Source organism: Mytilus trossulus, chromosome 1, assembly GCF_036588685.1.
Source record: "Mytilus trossulus isolate FHL-02 chromosome 1, PNRI_Mtr1.1.1.hap1, whole genome shotgun sequence".
Taxonomy (NCBI): domain Eukaryota; kingdom Metazoa; phylum Mollusca; class Bivalvia; order Mytilida; family Mytilidae; genus Mytilus; species Mytilus trossulus.
Genome location: NC_086373.1, coordinates 51,302,734 through 51,321,446, shown reverse-complemented (window position 1 = coordinate 51,321,446; position 18,713 = coordinate 51,302,734). Strand labels below are relative to the sequence as shown.

General features: G+C 30.8%; 1 protein-coding gene across 2 annotated transcripts in view; it reads left to right on the top strand.

The window, feature by feature from the left end:
* The window catches only part of LOC134726902 (interleukin-6 receptor subunit beta-like), a 97,520-nt gene that overhangs the window by 13,158 nt on the left and 65,649 nt on the right, over positions 1-18,713 (top strand). For both annotated transcript variants that reach the window (XM_063591317.1, XM_063591312.1), the window contains exon 4: positions 9,403-9,471. The gene's annotated coding sequence lies outside the window, so the exon portion shown is untranslated. The remainder of the gene's footprint in view (positions 1-9,402; positions 9,472-18,713) is intronic.

Sequence of the window (18,713 nt, the reverse complement as noted above, 5' to 3'; positions counted from 1 at the left end):
ATTGATAAAAAAAAAATCTATTACCAAGGATTTACTATTATTTTAGATCTTGGTGATATTTCTCATAAACAAAACCACTGGTTAACAATAAATGAATTATGATAATATAAAACTCAGTAAATTTTAAGGTAGATCATAAGTAAATCTTTTTTGAGACAGAATTTTCTTATACTTAGCCAAAATGAAGATTTTAGTATGATTTTTTCAGAAATGTAATAAAAAGTATGGGTCACCGTGCTATTTTTCAAGCTATGTGTCGTTGAAAATTGCCTAAATTTGGTTAGATTGTTAATGGAAAAACACATTTGTGTGTATAAAAAAAATTCTATGAGATAGAATTTTTAAATAAATTGTGAAAAGATAGGTTTTGTACTATAGTTTAAGAAAATAAAAAGAAAAAATGGTGTCACCGAACTTGTTTTCTTGCTGCAAGTAAAATGAAAAAATTTCCCTATTAGTCTAGTATAAATTTTTTACTAAAAGAGTTATCTTCCCTTACATGACTCATTTGAAAGAAATGATTCTAAAAGCAAAAACAAATATATTTGTTTAAATATTTTGCATTATAAAATAAATTACCAACTTTTCTTTATATTATCAAACAGTCTAACCTTTAAATTGCAAATCTGTCTCCCAATTTGCAGATTTAGTCAAATAACTAGACCGATTTTTTACTGTGATTATACAATCCAAGATGGCGGCATATGCGGGTATACCATGTATCTACCTTAAAACAAATCTATATTGGATAAAATTTAAGGTATTTTTTTACAATAATAATAATAATAATAATAATAAATTCTTTATTTAAAGAGGGTAAACTCAGTTAGTTACAATAAACTAATCTTCCCTGAGGCCCTCACATACAAATTACAATACAATCAAAACAGATATTTACACATAGTTAATTTACAGTCATGTAGTTCAATGTATTGTTATTAACATAAGATATAATGCTGTTTAAGAAGTAAAAAAAAAAAAAAAAAAAAAAAAAAAAAAATATATACATTACAAATGCATTGTCATGATTGTAGCAAATATTTCTTATCAGGATTGTGTTAAGTACTTCTTGATACTTTGCTTAAAAGTAAAAGTGTTTTGAGCCTTACGCATTTTGTGTGGTAGTCCATTCCATAATACTGATCCAGAATAAGCAAAGGATTTCTTAAATAGTTCAGCTTTTGGCTTAGGAACTATCAGATTACCTTGAGTGACACCTCTTAAGGAGTAAGGATTATTATCTGATTTCAGTTTAAACTTTTGAACTAGGTACATTGGTGCTTCCATACGCATACATTTATATAGAAGTAAATATTTGTGGTAATTTATTCTATTGTCAACTGTCATCCACCCAAGTTTTTTAAATAAGGGGCCTGAGGGGGATAAAGGATCTGCATCTAGAATTAATCTTGCTGCTCTTTTTTGGAGTTTTAAAATTCTTGTTTTCCCTTCATTTTTACATTCACCCCAAATAATACAGCAGTAGTCAATTAAGGGAAGAATATACCCATTGTAATATGTTTTCCTTGCATTTATATCTAAAAACTTCTTTATTTTAGAAAGAAGGTATATTCTGGATGATATATTAGCACAAACTTGGTCAATTTGATTTTTCCAGTTAAGTGTGCTGTCAATTTTAACACCTAATAATTTTTCACATGAAGAATTTTGTAAAACTTTTGAATTTATTATCAAGTTTGGTTGATAAGTCTGAATTGATAGTTTCTGTTTTGTTCCAGTAACCAAACATTTTGTTTTATTTGCATTAATGAACATGTTGTTCATTTTACACCACTCTTCAACCCTGTATAAATCTTCTTGAACATCATCATGTATGTTTTCTATGTTTTTCCCAGATTTATGAAGAGTGGTGTCATCAGCATATTGGTCTGTTTCACAATTTTCAATACATAAGGGAAGGTCGTTTATAAATAGTACAAACAATAGGGGACCAAGTATAGAACCTTGGGGGACACCAAATTTTATATGTTGTTGTTCAGAATAAACATTACAAATGTTTACCTGCTGTTTTCTGTTATTGAGGTATGACTTAAAAAAACTAACAGTAGCCTCACTAAATCCATAAATTTCAAGCTTTAAACAAAGAATATCATGATCTACCAAATCAAAAGCTTTTTTAAAATCTAATAAAATTGCTAGATTTAAATTACCATCATTCATTTCTTGCAACCATTTGTCAATGATATTGATAAGTGCAGTTTGACAAGAATGCTGCGGCCTGAAACCAGATTGTGTAGGGTGTAAAAGTTTAAGTTTAGATAAATATTTGTACATTTTATTAGAAACATGTTTTTCTATTAATTTTGATAAAGTTGGAAGAACTGATATAGGTCTGTAATTTGTTGCTAAAAGCTTGTCACCATCCTTGAAAACTGGTGTTACCTTAGCATTCTTCAGTAATGAAGGATTATAATATACCAGTATCTATCATTCTGTTAAATATATATGTGAGAGGTGATGCAATAAAAGGGGCACTTAATCTTAGGATTTTTGGACCAATATTATCCATACCAGATGCTTTATTTATATCAAGTTTTGCTAATTCATTAAATAGCTCATTCATATTCACTGGTGGTATAGAAAATTTTTCATGTTTATGTAATTTATTTTTAACAAATTTACTAAGATTACTAAAATCTGCTTTGTTAACAGGTGTATAACTTCCTTGTTCTCTTAGTTTTTCCGCACAGGAAGTGAAAAAGATATTAAAAGTATCAGCTATACATTTTTTACTTTTAGTTGTATTGTTATCTTCTGTGGCCAACTCATATGGTGTATTTTTAACTTTTGGGTTCAGACTGTGAAGACATTTCCATAATGTTTTAGGGTCATTTGAGTCTTTTACCATATTTTTATAATAATTCTTTTTTGAGTTATCAATAATTTGTTTAGTTTTATTTCTCCAAAATCTATACTCACTCCATAAACCAAGTGCATTATATTTATCTCTCATATTCCTAGCGTAAATGATTTCACTATTATACCATTCAGGCTGTCTGTCTCTTTTAACTCTCTTTTTAACAACAGGAGCATGTTTATCTAAAGCCTTGTTCAACATATCATAAAACAATTGTAGACAGACAGAGGGGTTTTCTTCAAATTCAATTTCATGAAAAGGCGTAGATTGCAGATCTAATAAAAAATTGTTTTGGTTGAAATTTTTGAAATTTCTATATGTAATTGTACTGTGTGTATTCTTTTTGCCTATGTTGACTTCTTTCCTTGTTAAACAGATAGGATAATGGTCACTAATTGCATATCTACACACATGTGATTCCTCTATCATATTTGGATTATTGCAGGGTATATGTGACACATCTTATTAGAAAATATATTTCTGTCCATTCAGAAATTATTGTAAGGTTTTTATTAATCATGTTAATGCGTATAATACAACTGAAATTGAGTATCACAAAAAATAAGAACATTCAGATTTTCCAAAAATAGCAAAAATTAATCGTGATTATATGCATGCAAGAATTTCTCAATTTACAATATCAAAATGTATGTATTGGATCTTAAAATACACAAATAAAAGCATATGCATCAAATGGTTTGAAAAGATTACATATATAAGAGATTGCAAACATCAAAGAATAATAATTTATAAACAACACTTATTAATTCCATTTTGTGTAGTGATCAAAGTGAATTTAAGTCAACTTGCATCATTAAGTTTCATATTAATGAATATAAATTGCTATATCTGAACATGTACATAAAGTGGTTGAGGCACCAATGCTTGATATAGTTTCAGTATTAAGTTAAATATTATGTAACTTATCATACCCTGCCATAACAGTAGTTACTACTCAGGGATTTAGTGATTTTTGCAAATGTGCATGTTCTGTCATCTATGTTGGTCAATTGTCAGGTCTTTTATTTTAATTTTTAAGACAAGTATTCACACCTATAATTATATAATATCTGTGACTTTCAAATAATCTTGAGTACTTCTTCTTTTGCATAATGCACATCTCATTATATATTTTTACCAAAAAAAAATGTTTTGGGTTTGCACATGACATACAGTATCAGAAGACTTATAATTCATTATCTCCAAAAAGAGTTACTGGTACATTCCTTATATTTGCACCTCCCCCTACATATTTGACAGGATTTTATTGAAAATTTCCCACATATTTTTTTCGTTTTTAAAATGCCATTATACCCCTTTATTTCTAATTCTGTTCCAAGCAATTTTGAAGCTAAACACAGTAAGGTAAACCTTTGATGTCACAATAAATGGCATCTTAGAGATCCTCCGAAACCATGCATTGAATGATTTTTTGAAGTAATGCATAGCATAAGACATATTAAGACTTTGCAACAGTTTCTGAAATATTCAATGAATCCAGCAGGCCTAAAGAATTTATTTAACAGAAATTCAGGAATACGATATTCCCATTTTATTCATCTTACAGGCCTTTCTTTCTTTCTTTTTTTCTTTCTTTCTTTCATGAAAACTTCAACCTCATGCCCATACTTATATTTTTTTTTAAATATTATCCTTTCTGTAAATAGTTTAACCACAATTATGAATGCAAATTAAGATGATTAATGTTGTAATAAATTAACTCATACTTTATTTTTGATAATTTTCAGTTTAAACTTTCCTTTATAGTTTTAAGTACTGCTAATTATCCCAAAAACAGATAAGTATGTTAAAAACAAATAATAACTGCATTTATAATAGGCAAATTATGATCTTATCGGGACCTTTTATAGCTGACTATGTGGTATGGGCTTTGCTCATTGTTGAAGGCCGTACTGTGACCTATAGTTGTTAATGTTTGTGTCATTTTGGTCTTTTGTGGATAGTTGTCTCATTGGCAATCATACCACATCTTCTTTTTATATTGACTTAAAACTGATAGTACTAAAACTAAAATTGAAGCATTCAATGTAAAAAAAAACATTTTCTGTACAATTTGCTGTTTTATGTCCTGTTGGTTTTGATGCAGTATTCAGCTCCAAAAATGTGAACTTGAACTTGACTTAATAAATGAGGAAAAAGAAAGGATAATTGAGTATCAATTCATGACAAAAACTAACGGAGAGCAATTAAAACAAAAATACCAAAAATTGATTGTTTTACTTTTTATCATTTCCTGGCCTTTTATAGCTTGCTTTGTGGTATATGTTTTGCTCATTTGAAGCTTGGTTGAAGGTTACCTGTAGTTGCTTACCTTCTATGTCATTTAATCTGTTGGAAAGTTGTCTCATTGGCAATCAAATATACCACATCTTCTTATTTTTATAAAGGAACATCTCTTTTGATGCAGTTCTACATCTTAGTAAAAGTGAGAACTTCCGCTTAGGCAACAATTCTAATCTCACTACAAGTTCCAAGATGACCCAATTATTTAAAATTTTATATGCCATGGACTAGTAAACTCATGCCCTCATATAACGTACACCATATGTTATTGAGTTAAAGTATAAATGGCAAGCTCATGTTATTAGAGAACTTCCTATTGAGATTCAGCTGCTTTGTTCACACATTTTATCCTTGTTAATTTCTCTTTCTCATATTGATCCCTGATCGTATGTTACTTAACGGTAAATGTGATTTCTCAGTCTTTTCTCTTTCATCATAGCTCAGCTGTAAAAAGAGTTGCAAATTACCTCGGCACCAGAACAATCATTGTAAATCAACAAAATATCGTAGGTGCAAGAAACGATCATAATTTCATAATCAAGCCCTTAAAATTGCAGGAAGAGTAGAATGTAATGAAATAAAGACAGAAATCTAGTTTTGTAATTGAATTTGGTCGTGTTTGTATTGGAGACTGAATGTCGTGCAGTACATTTAACAAGACTGCGAATGTTTGAATTGTGTTATAATGATGAATTGTTTGGTATTCAATCGATTGTCATTACTCGAATTCCTTAAATAATACATTTACTGAATGTAATATTAAGAATGAAGAAGTATTAATGATGCTTTAGATGATCAAATAATATGTACTTTTAAGAGAATATTCGTTTTTTTATGAGAATTTCTGTATTTATTTTCAATTACTAACACTTTGTGTTTGATATATGAGAACCTTTTGCTGGAAAATATTTCTTTTTACAGAAAAATAATGAAAAATAAAAAAATCATTTTCCTTCAAGTCCTAACTAAATGTGAAGAAATATCTTGTTCTTTTTTCTAGCTTATACATATTTGTCTCATGTTTTGCATAAATTGCAGAGATTTTATGCTAAAAAATGTAATAACTTTCTAATTTTATTTTAACAGCAAGTCTATCAAGAGGGACAACTCTTGAATACCTATTTAGAACTTTCTATCAAGAAAGACAACTCTTGGAAATAAGAAGAGGGTTAAAAATACTTTTTTTGAAAATTGATTTATGGACTATGCCTTAAAGAAATATATTGATTGTGATAGCAAAACCATTTAAGATTGTGTTCATCTTCGTTCCCTACTATTTTATAGATGATAATAATGTTGGTTAGACTACAGAAATCTAAATCATGCATGATACAGAATAGAGAGACAGATCTCCTACATAGAGATGTCTCAGTAATATCTTAAATATAGGCACCTTTTTCATGTAAATAAAGAAAATATCCTCAAGGGAAAACCTCCACAAAACAACAAAATGATTTATTTATCTACTCTCACCAAATAAAAGATGTTACTTGGGTGCACACATACTACTTCATTGAATGTTGCCTTGGAAACTCTTTAAATCTGAAATTGTTATTTTGTTTGCTTTCCAAACACCTTTTATCTATGTATTGTAAGGAGAAATCTAATGCATGGGGACATATTATTTACACAAAGGCAACTATTGATATTAAAAACTGACTTTTTTAACAGTTAACCATAGAGATAGTATTAAGAATCTACAGAACTGTTATTTCTGTAAAATGTTATGATATGTACAATGAACTTACTCACCTTTCCAGAATTTTCGAAACTACTGTTGGGAAATGCAGTTCAAAATCTGTAAAAAAAAATCACTTCCTGTTTATCTGGTAAAACATATTTTTTTACTACTATCTCAATTTATTTTGAGGAAGTAACATTTGACATGGAAGATAACATGACGGAAAATAAATTACTGACTTACAATGGAACCTAAGCCATTTACATTGTCTCAATGGTAGTTTGGTATTCGGAATGTAGGATTTAACTATACCCATGTGTGTCCGTATCATTCTTACGATGACAAAAACCATTTTTCTAATTATCTACATTAATGGAGATTGTCAGAAAATTTATGTATCTCCAAGTCCTCAATTTACTTATGGTAGCCCTGTGTCAGTATTAATGTTCTGTTTATGCTCACCTTAGAGAGTTGTTTAATTCTTTATACGGTATAAGAACATGACTTCTGGTCACATCTGAAGCGCATGCACTTACTAATGGGATTCTTTTAAGTATTATGTATTTGGATTGATGTCAAGGTTTTAGTTTTGTTTTACAATTAGTTGATTTTTGTCTATTATTTTAAAGACGGTATAGTATTTTGATTTCACTTGAAGGAAAAAACTAAAAAAGATCATATAATTTGATGATTATAATGCATTTGTTTTCCCTTTATAAAATTAGGTTGTCAAAAATATGGGGTTTCAATAACTACAATCAAATCTTGAAAAGATTCATAGAAGTTGAACAATCAAACATTGCAGGCATGATACTAATGTTAACCCAGATGACAAGGGAGAGAACTTGACTAAATGATTGGTTTGTAAAACTTAAATTGATGTGTAACATCGGTTAGTAGATGGACTTTAAGGTTATTGGGTGTTATACTTTTGGGTCAGAAGTGGATAATATAAAACAATAAGTATCTAGAATGAGGGTCTTGTTTGTATGCTTGCATGATAGGTAGTAGACTTATTTTCATCAAAAAAGTTTGTTGCTGTATAATGAAGACAGGATTTTGATATACAACAATATAGACATAATCAGAACTGTGTTTTTGGCAAAACTGTTAATTACAAAACTACAGGGAAATGAGATATTGTACAATTTCCTGTGTAATATATTCTTAATTCTGCAATGCTTTGCATCAGCAGTTTTGTTATACAATATAATTCCTATTAAGTTTATACACCATTGTGAATGGATGGATGAATACTTCTTCAGTAAATCTACCATTATCTATATCTTGGCTTTGTTGTTATTACTGTCCCTCTGCAGAATCTAAAGGTGCATTTATCATTATTATTTTTGTTCTCTAAATACACCATATGGTTTTGCATAAATCTTGTTTTTCGTATGTGTACGCTTTACAGCTATAGCTTACAGCAAATCCAAACAGAATTAAGCCTTGTTTGGAAGACTAATAATGATTATTAAGTTGAAGTTGTTCTGGGAAATGTTTTACTTCCTGTCTCTCAAGGACGTTCAGCACTTGTGAAGGACATCTAAATTGAAAAACACACAACTGGTCAAGAGCTGTGTCAACACTTGTGTTTCTGTTAAAGCCATGTCAGCCATTTTTGTTTGAACATGATGGATTGAAAATACAAAATTAGAGAACATGTCAAAAGCATATTGGCAAATATTAGGTGATACTATTAGATGGTTAAGAGTTTATCAAATAATGCACATTCTCAATCAGATTCTTAAAACTGCAAGATATGACTTTTTATAGTATAACAGTATTATTGACGTTTCTTTAGTTGAGTTATATTTGTAGGCATAATATTGCTCATATTCAAATCAAAAGTTCTGTAAATTCAAAAATTACTCTGATTTTTTCAGAATCGTCAAAAATGCTAGTTTAATAATTGTGATTTTAGGAAAAGCTACCTTTTGATGTATGTATCAGATATCGGTATGTGAGTTCTTATTTTTGCAATGCTCATGCAACCAGTCACTTTTTTTGCATTAAAAAAAAATCAGTAATAATTTCTGAACTTGTAAGACAACTAAAAGAGAAATTTAGTTCTATCTGCATTAAATTAGAATTAATAGAGCAAAAATTGCAAAATTTGTTTTAAGAAAGAAATATAAAGAATTTTATAAGTACATGTATACCCAAATTTATAAAATTAATTTTGATATTGTTAAAAAAAATTGGCAGGTGTTGTTTTAAATTCATGCCATAAATAAAGGTGATCACATTTCAACTAGGTATATTGATGTAGAATTAATAGCCATCAAAGAACCTTGCTCTTTGATAGGTATTACTTCAAAATTACTGATTAAATATATAGATTGATCTTATCCATACAAGGGGGCATTTCATATGTGACTAAGGTTAGATTGTCTCGATGTGTATTTTAGATAAAAAAAAAAAGGTATTTGTCCACTTGGCAACGATCAAGTTTTTTGTTTAGATAATTGATATTTTTTGTGAATAAGAAAAGTAAGTTGAGATAAAACTGACCTTATATTGATTTTATTTTTTACAGAGTGATAAAAGAATGTCAAGAACCACAAAAAAAACACCATCATATTGACAGAATTCAACACTTTTAAAGGTTTGTAAAACTTTTATGACTCAATTTATACACTTAAAGAACAATTTAAAACAGTTTTCAACATAGAAAGTCAAGAACCAAAAAAAACGACAGAATTCAACACTTCAAGGTTTGTAAAACTTTTTTTAAAGTCAATATTTTATGACTAAATTACTAATGGAACTAACAACATAAACTTCAGTTTGTTAATGTGCTTATACTTTGAATTGAAAGTTTTTTGCATTAAAGTATGTTGGTGATACTTGAAGGAGTTTTTTTTTTTTTAAACTATTGTTGATTATAGAAAATACAGTGTATTTTTGACTAATTTTTGTTCTATTTCACGAGCTGAAAAGTGCCTTCAGTTCATATCCATAAATATTGATATTAAGAGCAGTAATTAGCTTTAAGATATCTTTAAGCATTGTCAATTTTCTAAACCTGCTTCTGAAAAGTAATGTAAAGTTTTAAGTGGACATTTTCAGTAAATCTTGAATAATTGATTTTAGAAACGAAAAAAACATGAATGTGTTTGTTTTGTAGAGTGAGTCATTTCATTGTTTCCATAGTTTAGCGACAATGTCTTTCTTCTCTTCATTTATTTCATTAGAGAGTTTGAATTCCTAATGAGCATTGGGACATGTCTGTACAAAAGCATTCTGTTAGATTGTTGTCAGACTTAGTCTCGCCATTATGTTCCCCTATGTTGAGCAAATATTGCTATTCGTTCTTGTCCATCATATAACAAAATTAAGTCATTTTACTATTTTAGAACATAAAGTTCTGATATATTGATGGTTTTAATTAAGTTTCATTTCATCTTAAATTTTCCTGTAATTATTAATTTAGCTTTGTCCCAGGAAGCAGGTTGTTTCAAGATTGTTCTTAAAGGAGATATGATAAACTGAATGTCAATATTTTTCTTCTGCTAATTGGGAAAGTAGTGAAATTATTCAAGCATTTCAAATTTATCTTTATTTTATTGATAAATGGACAGGTTGATTTAATCAGGACATTTAGGTGAAGACAGGTCACTTGTGATGTCTTCATGTCAAATTAGACACATTTGACCAAAAATAGCCATTTACACATGGTTTTAGAACAAAAAAGGTATGAGTCTGAAGGCCTACCCAAGAATGTTGTTACGCACTTGAACTTTATTAAAAATAAACATTTTCTGTCTTTCTGTTCATCAGTCAAATATTAAAGATATGTAGTAAAAGATTTCAAAATTAGACTTTTGGTGTTTTATACAGTTTAGCAATATAGCTTAGTGCCTAGCGCAAATGTGTAAGTGACAAATCATTCTCCGACCTAAGAGTACTCACATTTCCTGAAAGCCTCATTATGATTCATAAGAAGGACATGATTCCTCCCCCCACTTAAATATCAATTAGTGCACCTGAAATGGATTTAAGTTTCTGGGTCCATACCTGTTAATAGTAATAGAATTCATCAACAGTAGGGGACCATAAGTGTTAATAGCTGAATCATAGCAATACATGTTATTTCATAAAACATTTACATTCAAAGATCAAGATCCCCCTAAGATATTAATTAGTGCACCTGAAATGGATTTATGTTTCTGGGTCCATACCTGTTAATAGTAATGGATTTCATCAGCAGTAGGGGACCATAAGTGTTAATAGCTGAATCATAGCAATACATCTATAATACTAAAATTACGAGGTTCAATTTGTCAGCCGTCATCGGGTAAAAACGACAAATCAAAGAATTCAACTTTAAATATAACTAATATAGGGCAATGGTGTAGATTAAAAATTACACCACTCCAGACCCTTTTGTTTTCCACATAATTAATGTTGCCAATAATTAACAAGTTCCGGGTCGAATCCGATACCGATACCAATATTATATTTACCTGGCTGTTACCTATTACCTTATCTGTAAGTTCCGCATTTGACTGGCGCACCACCAAAAGATGTATTAGGCAAACGGGTCATACTCACAGGGTTGACACTCCTAAATTCAATCATTGTCAAATTGTTCCCTATTGTAATCAGTAAGACTTTCTAAGATAACAATACGAATACTAAAAATCTGAACTTAAAATAAAGCGTATACATAGGTACAGTTTTCAATTTGTTAGTGTAAACAGCGAATACAAGAATTCAACTTTATTTACAATGCTGTTGATTAAACAAGAATGTGTCCATAGTATAGGGATGCCCCACTCGCACTATCATTTTCTGTGTTCAGTGGACTGTGAAAATTGGGGTCAGAACTTTAATTTGGAATTAAAATTAGAAAAATCATGTCATAGGGAACATGTGTACTAAGTTTCAAGTTGATGTAACTTTAACTTCATCAAAAACTACCTTGAACAAAACTTTAACCTGAACTTCGCACTATCATTTTCTATGTTCGGTGGACCATGAAATTGGGGTCAAAACTATAATTTGGCATTAAAATTAGAAAGATCATATCATGGGGAACATGTGTACTAAGTTTCAAATTGATTGGACTTCAACTTCATCAAAAACTACCTCGACCAAAAACTTTAACCTGAAGCGGGACGAACGGACGCAGAGACGGACGGATGGACGAACGAACGAATGGAGGCACAGACCAGAAAACATAATGCCCCTCTACTATCCTAGGTGGGGCATAAAAATACTCCATTCCAGGACCTTTTGTTTTCCAAATAATTAATAAATACCAATAATTCACAAGTTCCAGGTCGACGGGTTCAAACAGAAATATCTTGCAAAAGCAGAGAAAACTGTGTATCTTATAATCGGTATGACTTTATCAGATGATAATACCAATACTAAAATAAGGCTTACGCATTGTTATATACTTTAATTCAGTCACGGACCCGCGATATCACGGGTGTGTTATAGTATAGTGTTTTTTATTTTCAATTTCAAAATACCTTTTTCCATGTGTATATATAGACTGTTCAAGAATCTTAGAGATGAAACTTATTTTAAGGCAGTTTGTAGGATGTTAGAATAGAATTAAAAGTCGAAGCCTTTTGGGCTACATGTATATAGCTAGCTAGGACACAAGATGTTGTTTCAAGGTTAATATAGTTAAACCGATTTAAATAGCAATTACAGTCAATCTTATGAAAAAAGACAGAGTCACTGCGGATTATTAGAGAAACTATGTGGAGCTCGCTTTGAAATTATAAAGCGTATTGATAGTAACATTTAGTATAATTAATGGATGCGTACAAATGTATAACATAGTCATTTTGTAACATTCAAATAACATCGACCTAATAAACATTTTCGTAAATTCCATATTCTACAAGCCGTGCACTTGTGTTAAGTTATTTATTAAAACATTTACATTCAGATCAAGACCCCCCTCTTAAATATCAATTAGTGCACCTGAAATGGATTTATGTTTCTGGGTCCATCCATACCTGTTAATAGTAATAGAATTCATCAACAGTAGGGGACCATAAGTGTTAATAGCTGAATCATAGCAATACATGTTAAGTTATTTATTAAAACATTTACATTCAGATCAAGATCCCCCTCTTAAATATCAATTAGTGCACCTGAAATGGATTTAAGTTTCTGGGTCCATACCTGTTCATAGTAATGGATTTCATCAACAGTAGGGGACCATAAGTGTTAATAGCTGAATCATAGCAATACATGTTAAGTTATTTATTAAAACATTTACATTCAGATCAAGATCCCCCTCTTAAATATCAATTAGTGCACCTGAAATGGATTTAAGTTTCTGGGTCCATACCTGTTAATAGTAATGGATTTCATCAGCAGTAGGGGACTATAAGTGTTAATAGCTGAATCATAGCAAAACATGTTTATAAGTTATTTGATAATCTTTGGAAATAAAATCGATATTTAATAAGTACTAATAAATCAATGCGACATTCAAAGATCTTGCAAAAATGTTAAAATTGATTACTAACCTTTGATAATATGTTTATTAAAAGTATCAATAATCTTATATTAATTGAGGTAAATTTATGAACTCTGTAAACTACTGGTACATATCACAGTAAAAATAAAGATTGGATATTTCTTATCAAAGTAAGAATTGTTTTGCAAGGTACAGCCACAGTTTGATCCCAAACCAAATCTTTGTATCTTCGAAATAACTTAGCAAATGTTTTAGTCATTTATTTTTTTTAAATCACTGACTCATTAATTTTTAGATAATGCAATGATAATGTCTATTTAAATCTAAGATGTAATTACAGACAGCTGGAATAGCCAACAAACAAACAGGGAAATATACACACTGTAAAATAAATGACTAATGGGGAATATTACCTTCTAAACATGGACAAATTGTCTCTTCTGACATAGAATTTAGTACAAGTTTTTGATTCCTATTTGAAACACAATTATCCGAACCAAGAAAAGAACAACTATTACTGATCATAATTAACAGTCAGTTTCTGTGCTTTGATTAGTGTAGTAAAGGCATTCTTGATTATTCAAAGCAAAAACATCATCAAAGTAATAGTTTTAATTTAACGTCTAAATTCTTTTCTTTTAAATGTAATTTAGATGGATCTTGTTCAAGCTTTGCCAAATACTGTAACGCTAAAAGTCTGCTGTTAAAAGGGCGTAATCAGTACCCATAGGAATGCATGTATAAAATATTTATCAGCAAAATGACAGTATCTTTCTCAACACCAATTTATGACCATCTTTAGAACTTGTTTTGATGAAATGATTTATCTGAGCAGAGATCGGCGAGTCCACCAAGTCTACTACGAAAGTCTCTTGACAATACTACAGCTCAGAGGGTCTCTTGTGGGTATTTAGCAAATTATAATGTCAATTATCTCACTAACATTTGAACCAAACCCTCTATGTAAATAAGATGGGGATTAAGTTCAATGTTATAGAAACTTATTTTAGTAGATACTTTTTTAGCATTCAATTAGCCCTTTCTGGCTGATTTTGCCGAAATTTTCATTTATTATTTTCACCTCTTGCTGTACTTAATAAACGGAAGATCCAACTTGGCCATTTTCATGAAGATTTATGTCAGCACTATTTTTTAATCTCAAAGAAGCAAAAAAAAAAAAAATTATAGAAGTCAATATCTGGGCCTCAAAATTTAACAAAAAAGAAGGAACAATAGTGCTACACAATAATTGGTGGATTGATCTGTAATTCTGTCTACTTTTGAAAAGTCAGACCCACTCCAAAAGAGAGACCAAGGTTGTCCCTGATACTTGACACAAAGGAAGTGTGGATTACGGAAATATAATTTTTTAAGATAGAAACTTCCTCAATAGCTTTAAATGTTTGTTCAGTGGATTTCATAATAAAGATTTAAGAGCACTGATAAGGGTAGTTTGATCAGGAAAAATATATTAAATCAATCAGTCAATATTTTGAACCAGTTCTTATAGGTCTGTATTATGATTTATCATTGTCCTTCTGTCTGAGTATAGCTGCAAAAACGTAGCTCTATTGTCCTTTCATTTTTTTTTTTTGCCATAGAGCTACGATTTACTCCCATTGAAAAACCCTTGAAATAGCGCTCTCAAATAGGTGCGCTACGTTTCGTTCGTTTTCCTTCTTTAAACATTTTTAGGGCATGGGACAATGTATATCAATCAAAAGCTGACATATTTTTCTTTAACCTTCCATTTATCTATGGTCTGCAAATATCAAAATTCATCAAAAGGACCTAAGAGCTACGTTTTCCCAGCTAGTCTGAGTAAGGCTTGCAATAATGCAATTTTCCTTGACCAATCCTAACATAACATTTGCCATACTAGCTGTTTGCAATTACTGAAGCACCTTAAAGATCGAGTTCCTTACATTTTTATTATTTTCTTTTGTAATGTCATTTGATGACATAAATGTATTTGTATTTTAAATCATTTTAACTCACCGGGCCCGAAAGGCCAAGTGAGCTATTCTCATCACTTGACGTCCGTCATCCGTCGTCTGTCGTTAACTTTTACAAAAATCTTCTCCTCTGAAACATCTCAATCATCATTGATGTATCTAGTTTGAAATTTGTGTTTTGTTACCCGGCCATCTAACCAGTATGGCGGCCATGGCTAAAAATAGAACATAGGGGTAAAATGCAGTTTTTTGGCTTATAACTCAAAAACCAAAGCATTTAGAGCAAATCTGACAAAGGATAAAATTGTTTATCTGGTCAAGATCTATCTGCCCTGAAATTTTTAGATGAATCAGACAACCCATTGTTGGGTTGCTGCCCCTGAAGTGGTAATTTTAAGGAGATGTTGCTGTTTTTGGATATTATCTTGAATATTATTATGGATAGATTTAAACTGTAAACAGCAAAAATGTTCAGCAAAGTAAGATTTACAAATAAGTCAACAGGACCAAAATGGTCAGTTGACCCCTTTAGGAGTTATTGCCCTTTATAGTCAATTTTTAACCATTTTTCGTAAATCTTCATGATCCTTTACAAAAATCTTCTTCTCTGAAACTACCGGGCCAAATTAATCCAAACTTGGCCACAATCATCATTGATGTATCTAGTTTAAAAAGAGTGTTTTTTTACCCGACCAACCAACCAAGATGGCCGCCACGGCAAAAAATAGAACATGGAGGTTAAATGCAGTTTTTGGTTATTACTCAAAAACCAAAGCATTTAGAGCAAATCTGACAATGGGTAAAATTGTTTATCTGGTTAAGATCTATCTGCCCTGAAATTTTTAGATGAATCTGACAACTCGTTGTTAGGTTGCTGCCCCTAAATTGGTAATTTTAAGGAAATTTTGCTGTTTTGGGTTACTATCTTGAATATTATTATAGATAGAGATAAACTGTAAACAGCAATAATGTACAGCAATTTAAGACTCAAAAATAAGTCAAAATGACCAAAATGGTCAATCCCTCAGAAGTTATTGTCCTTTATAATAAATTTTTAACAATTTTCATAAAATTTGTAAATTTTTACTAACATTTTCCACTGAAACTACACGGACAAGTTCATTATAGATAGAGATAATTGTAAGCAGCAAGAATGTTCAGTAAAGTAAGATGTACAAACACATCACAATCACCTAAACACAATTTTGTCATGAACTGTCTGCTTCCTTTGTTTAATTCACATATACCAAGGTGAGCGACACAGGCTCTTTAGAGCCTCTATTTTTTTTTTGTTCTGACCAAACCTTAAAAATTTTTTACACTTTGTTTGGTCAAATAAATGTCTACTGATGACTTTTGTTTTTGAATTTGACATGAACACTTTGAAAATTTTTAGCATTAAATCAGTCTAATACAACAAATAAAATTGGGAATGGAAATGGGGAATGTGCCAAAGAGACAACAACCTGACCATAGAGCACTGACAACAGCAGGAGGTCACCAACAGGTCTTCAATGCAACGAGAAATTCCAGCACCCGGAGGTGTCCTTCAGCTAGCCCTTAAGGTGGCTCACCCCAATAGTGACCCCCGGTAGATTTTTTTTATTTTCACATATTCTGTAGATTTTTTTATGCTGAATCCAAAAATGCAAAGAAAAAAGGGGGTCACCGGGCTCGTTTTCCCCTCGAATTGAAGCGAAATGTTTGATTTTGACCCTATTTCAAAACATGTCCACCCTTTCAACAATAACGGTTACATCAAATTCAAAGACTTTTAAAACCAAGTCAGTATGATTTTTATGTGAAAAAACATTAGAATTTGAAATGTTTACCTTTCCCTTGGTTGTTTTTGACATAAAAATCCTTTTATTTTTAGATTTATGTCTAAATTTTGCATTTTCTAATTTCAGTTTAAGGCAAAAAATATTGGTTTAATCGATTTTTCGTAAAATTTCCCCGGTAGATTTTTTTTAAAAACAGATATGTCAAAGCTATGAACTTTTCGAGCATTTTAAGGTAAAATAAAATGGGGGTCACCAGGCTTTAAAAAAAGTTACGAGCTTTTGTTTAACCCCTCTACCCCATAAGGTCTGATTTCAATGCACTCCATTAATTACTTAATTGTGAATTCTTTATTGATGGCTTTAATAAAATAATGTTTGTAATTATATAAATAAACGATGGCTGAATATAAATGTGGTTATCGTATTACTGTTTGTTATTAAAAAGCGAAATTTTGATTATTTTGGTGAAATACGGTAATTTTGTCTGTCGCGAGTTGCTTCCCTCTAATTTAGCGCCATTATCGGACCAGATGAATTTCTAGGTCGCCATTGCCGAACAGCATACTACATTGATGAATACGACCATGTACATGTATAACAGACCTTGTGGCGAATAAACAACGATGAAGGTAGAGTTATTACATAAGAAAACATAGATTTCGATATATTAGGCAGCCAAATGTTATCAGTATCACGAAAAATACAAACTTGGGGGTTGTCTCAAAATACTCGCTACTGTTGAAAATTACTGCGGCTGAAACCTTGCACTGGCTCAATTTCTGTTCCATGTTTAATCGTTATAGCTGGTATCTTATTTATGTGTTCATTTTAGTATTTTTACCCTTTATTGACAAGTTGTAAACATGTCTGGCTAGTTTTGAAAAATATCCGTGTGCAAACGACCGAAGAGGAGGGGATGACATCTACTATGAAGTATCATTTTTACGCTACCGTTAGTGTCAATGAATAAGTCTTTTCTAATAATCATTCGTTATATCTAATTTTGTAGCCAAGTTAGGTCATATGTATGTGGGGTACCCCATAACTTCCCTCGGACAGTTTCTACTCCCTAGCCCCAACTATATGTCCCTTCCTTTTTACCCTAAAATCTTCTCCTCTTACTTCCATCTCCTTGCTCCAAGACAAAATTAAAATGACAAAATGTATTTCCAAGATAACCCTTTTCTCTGATCCCTCATTCCCCTGTCTCCTTACCCCTGTCTCCTTACCCCTGTCCACCCCCTCAATTAAGGTCCTCAAGGGGTTTGATTGACTTGTTTGTTTTCTTGAGAATTCACATAATTGACCTAATTTGTAAATGATAACCCCTACAACAGGAGGCAATACATCTTATTGAAGGATTCGTCTTGATCAATCACAATTTGTTTACCATTACCCCCCCCCCCCCCCCACACACAAATTCTGTTTTGTACACAAAAATTTCAAAAGGTCTAGTAATAGTAGTATCAGGGTTAAACATGTGTAAAGAGTGTGGCCATAAGTATTTGTCACTTGAGATTTTTAGCTGTTCATGTATATTGTATATAAAACTACATTTAAAAAAAAAAAATATTTTGGGGTCATTTTGGATTGATTTTAAGCAACCTGGTACCAAACAGTATTGTAACAGGTTTATTTTTTTGGTTCTATTTTTTTTTTG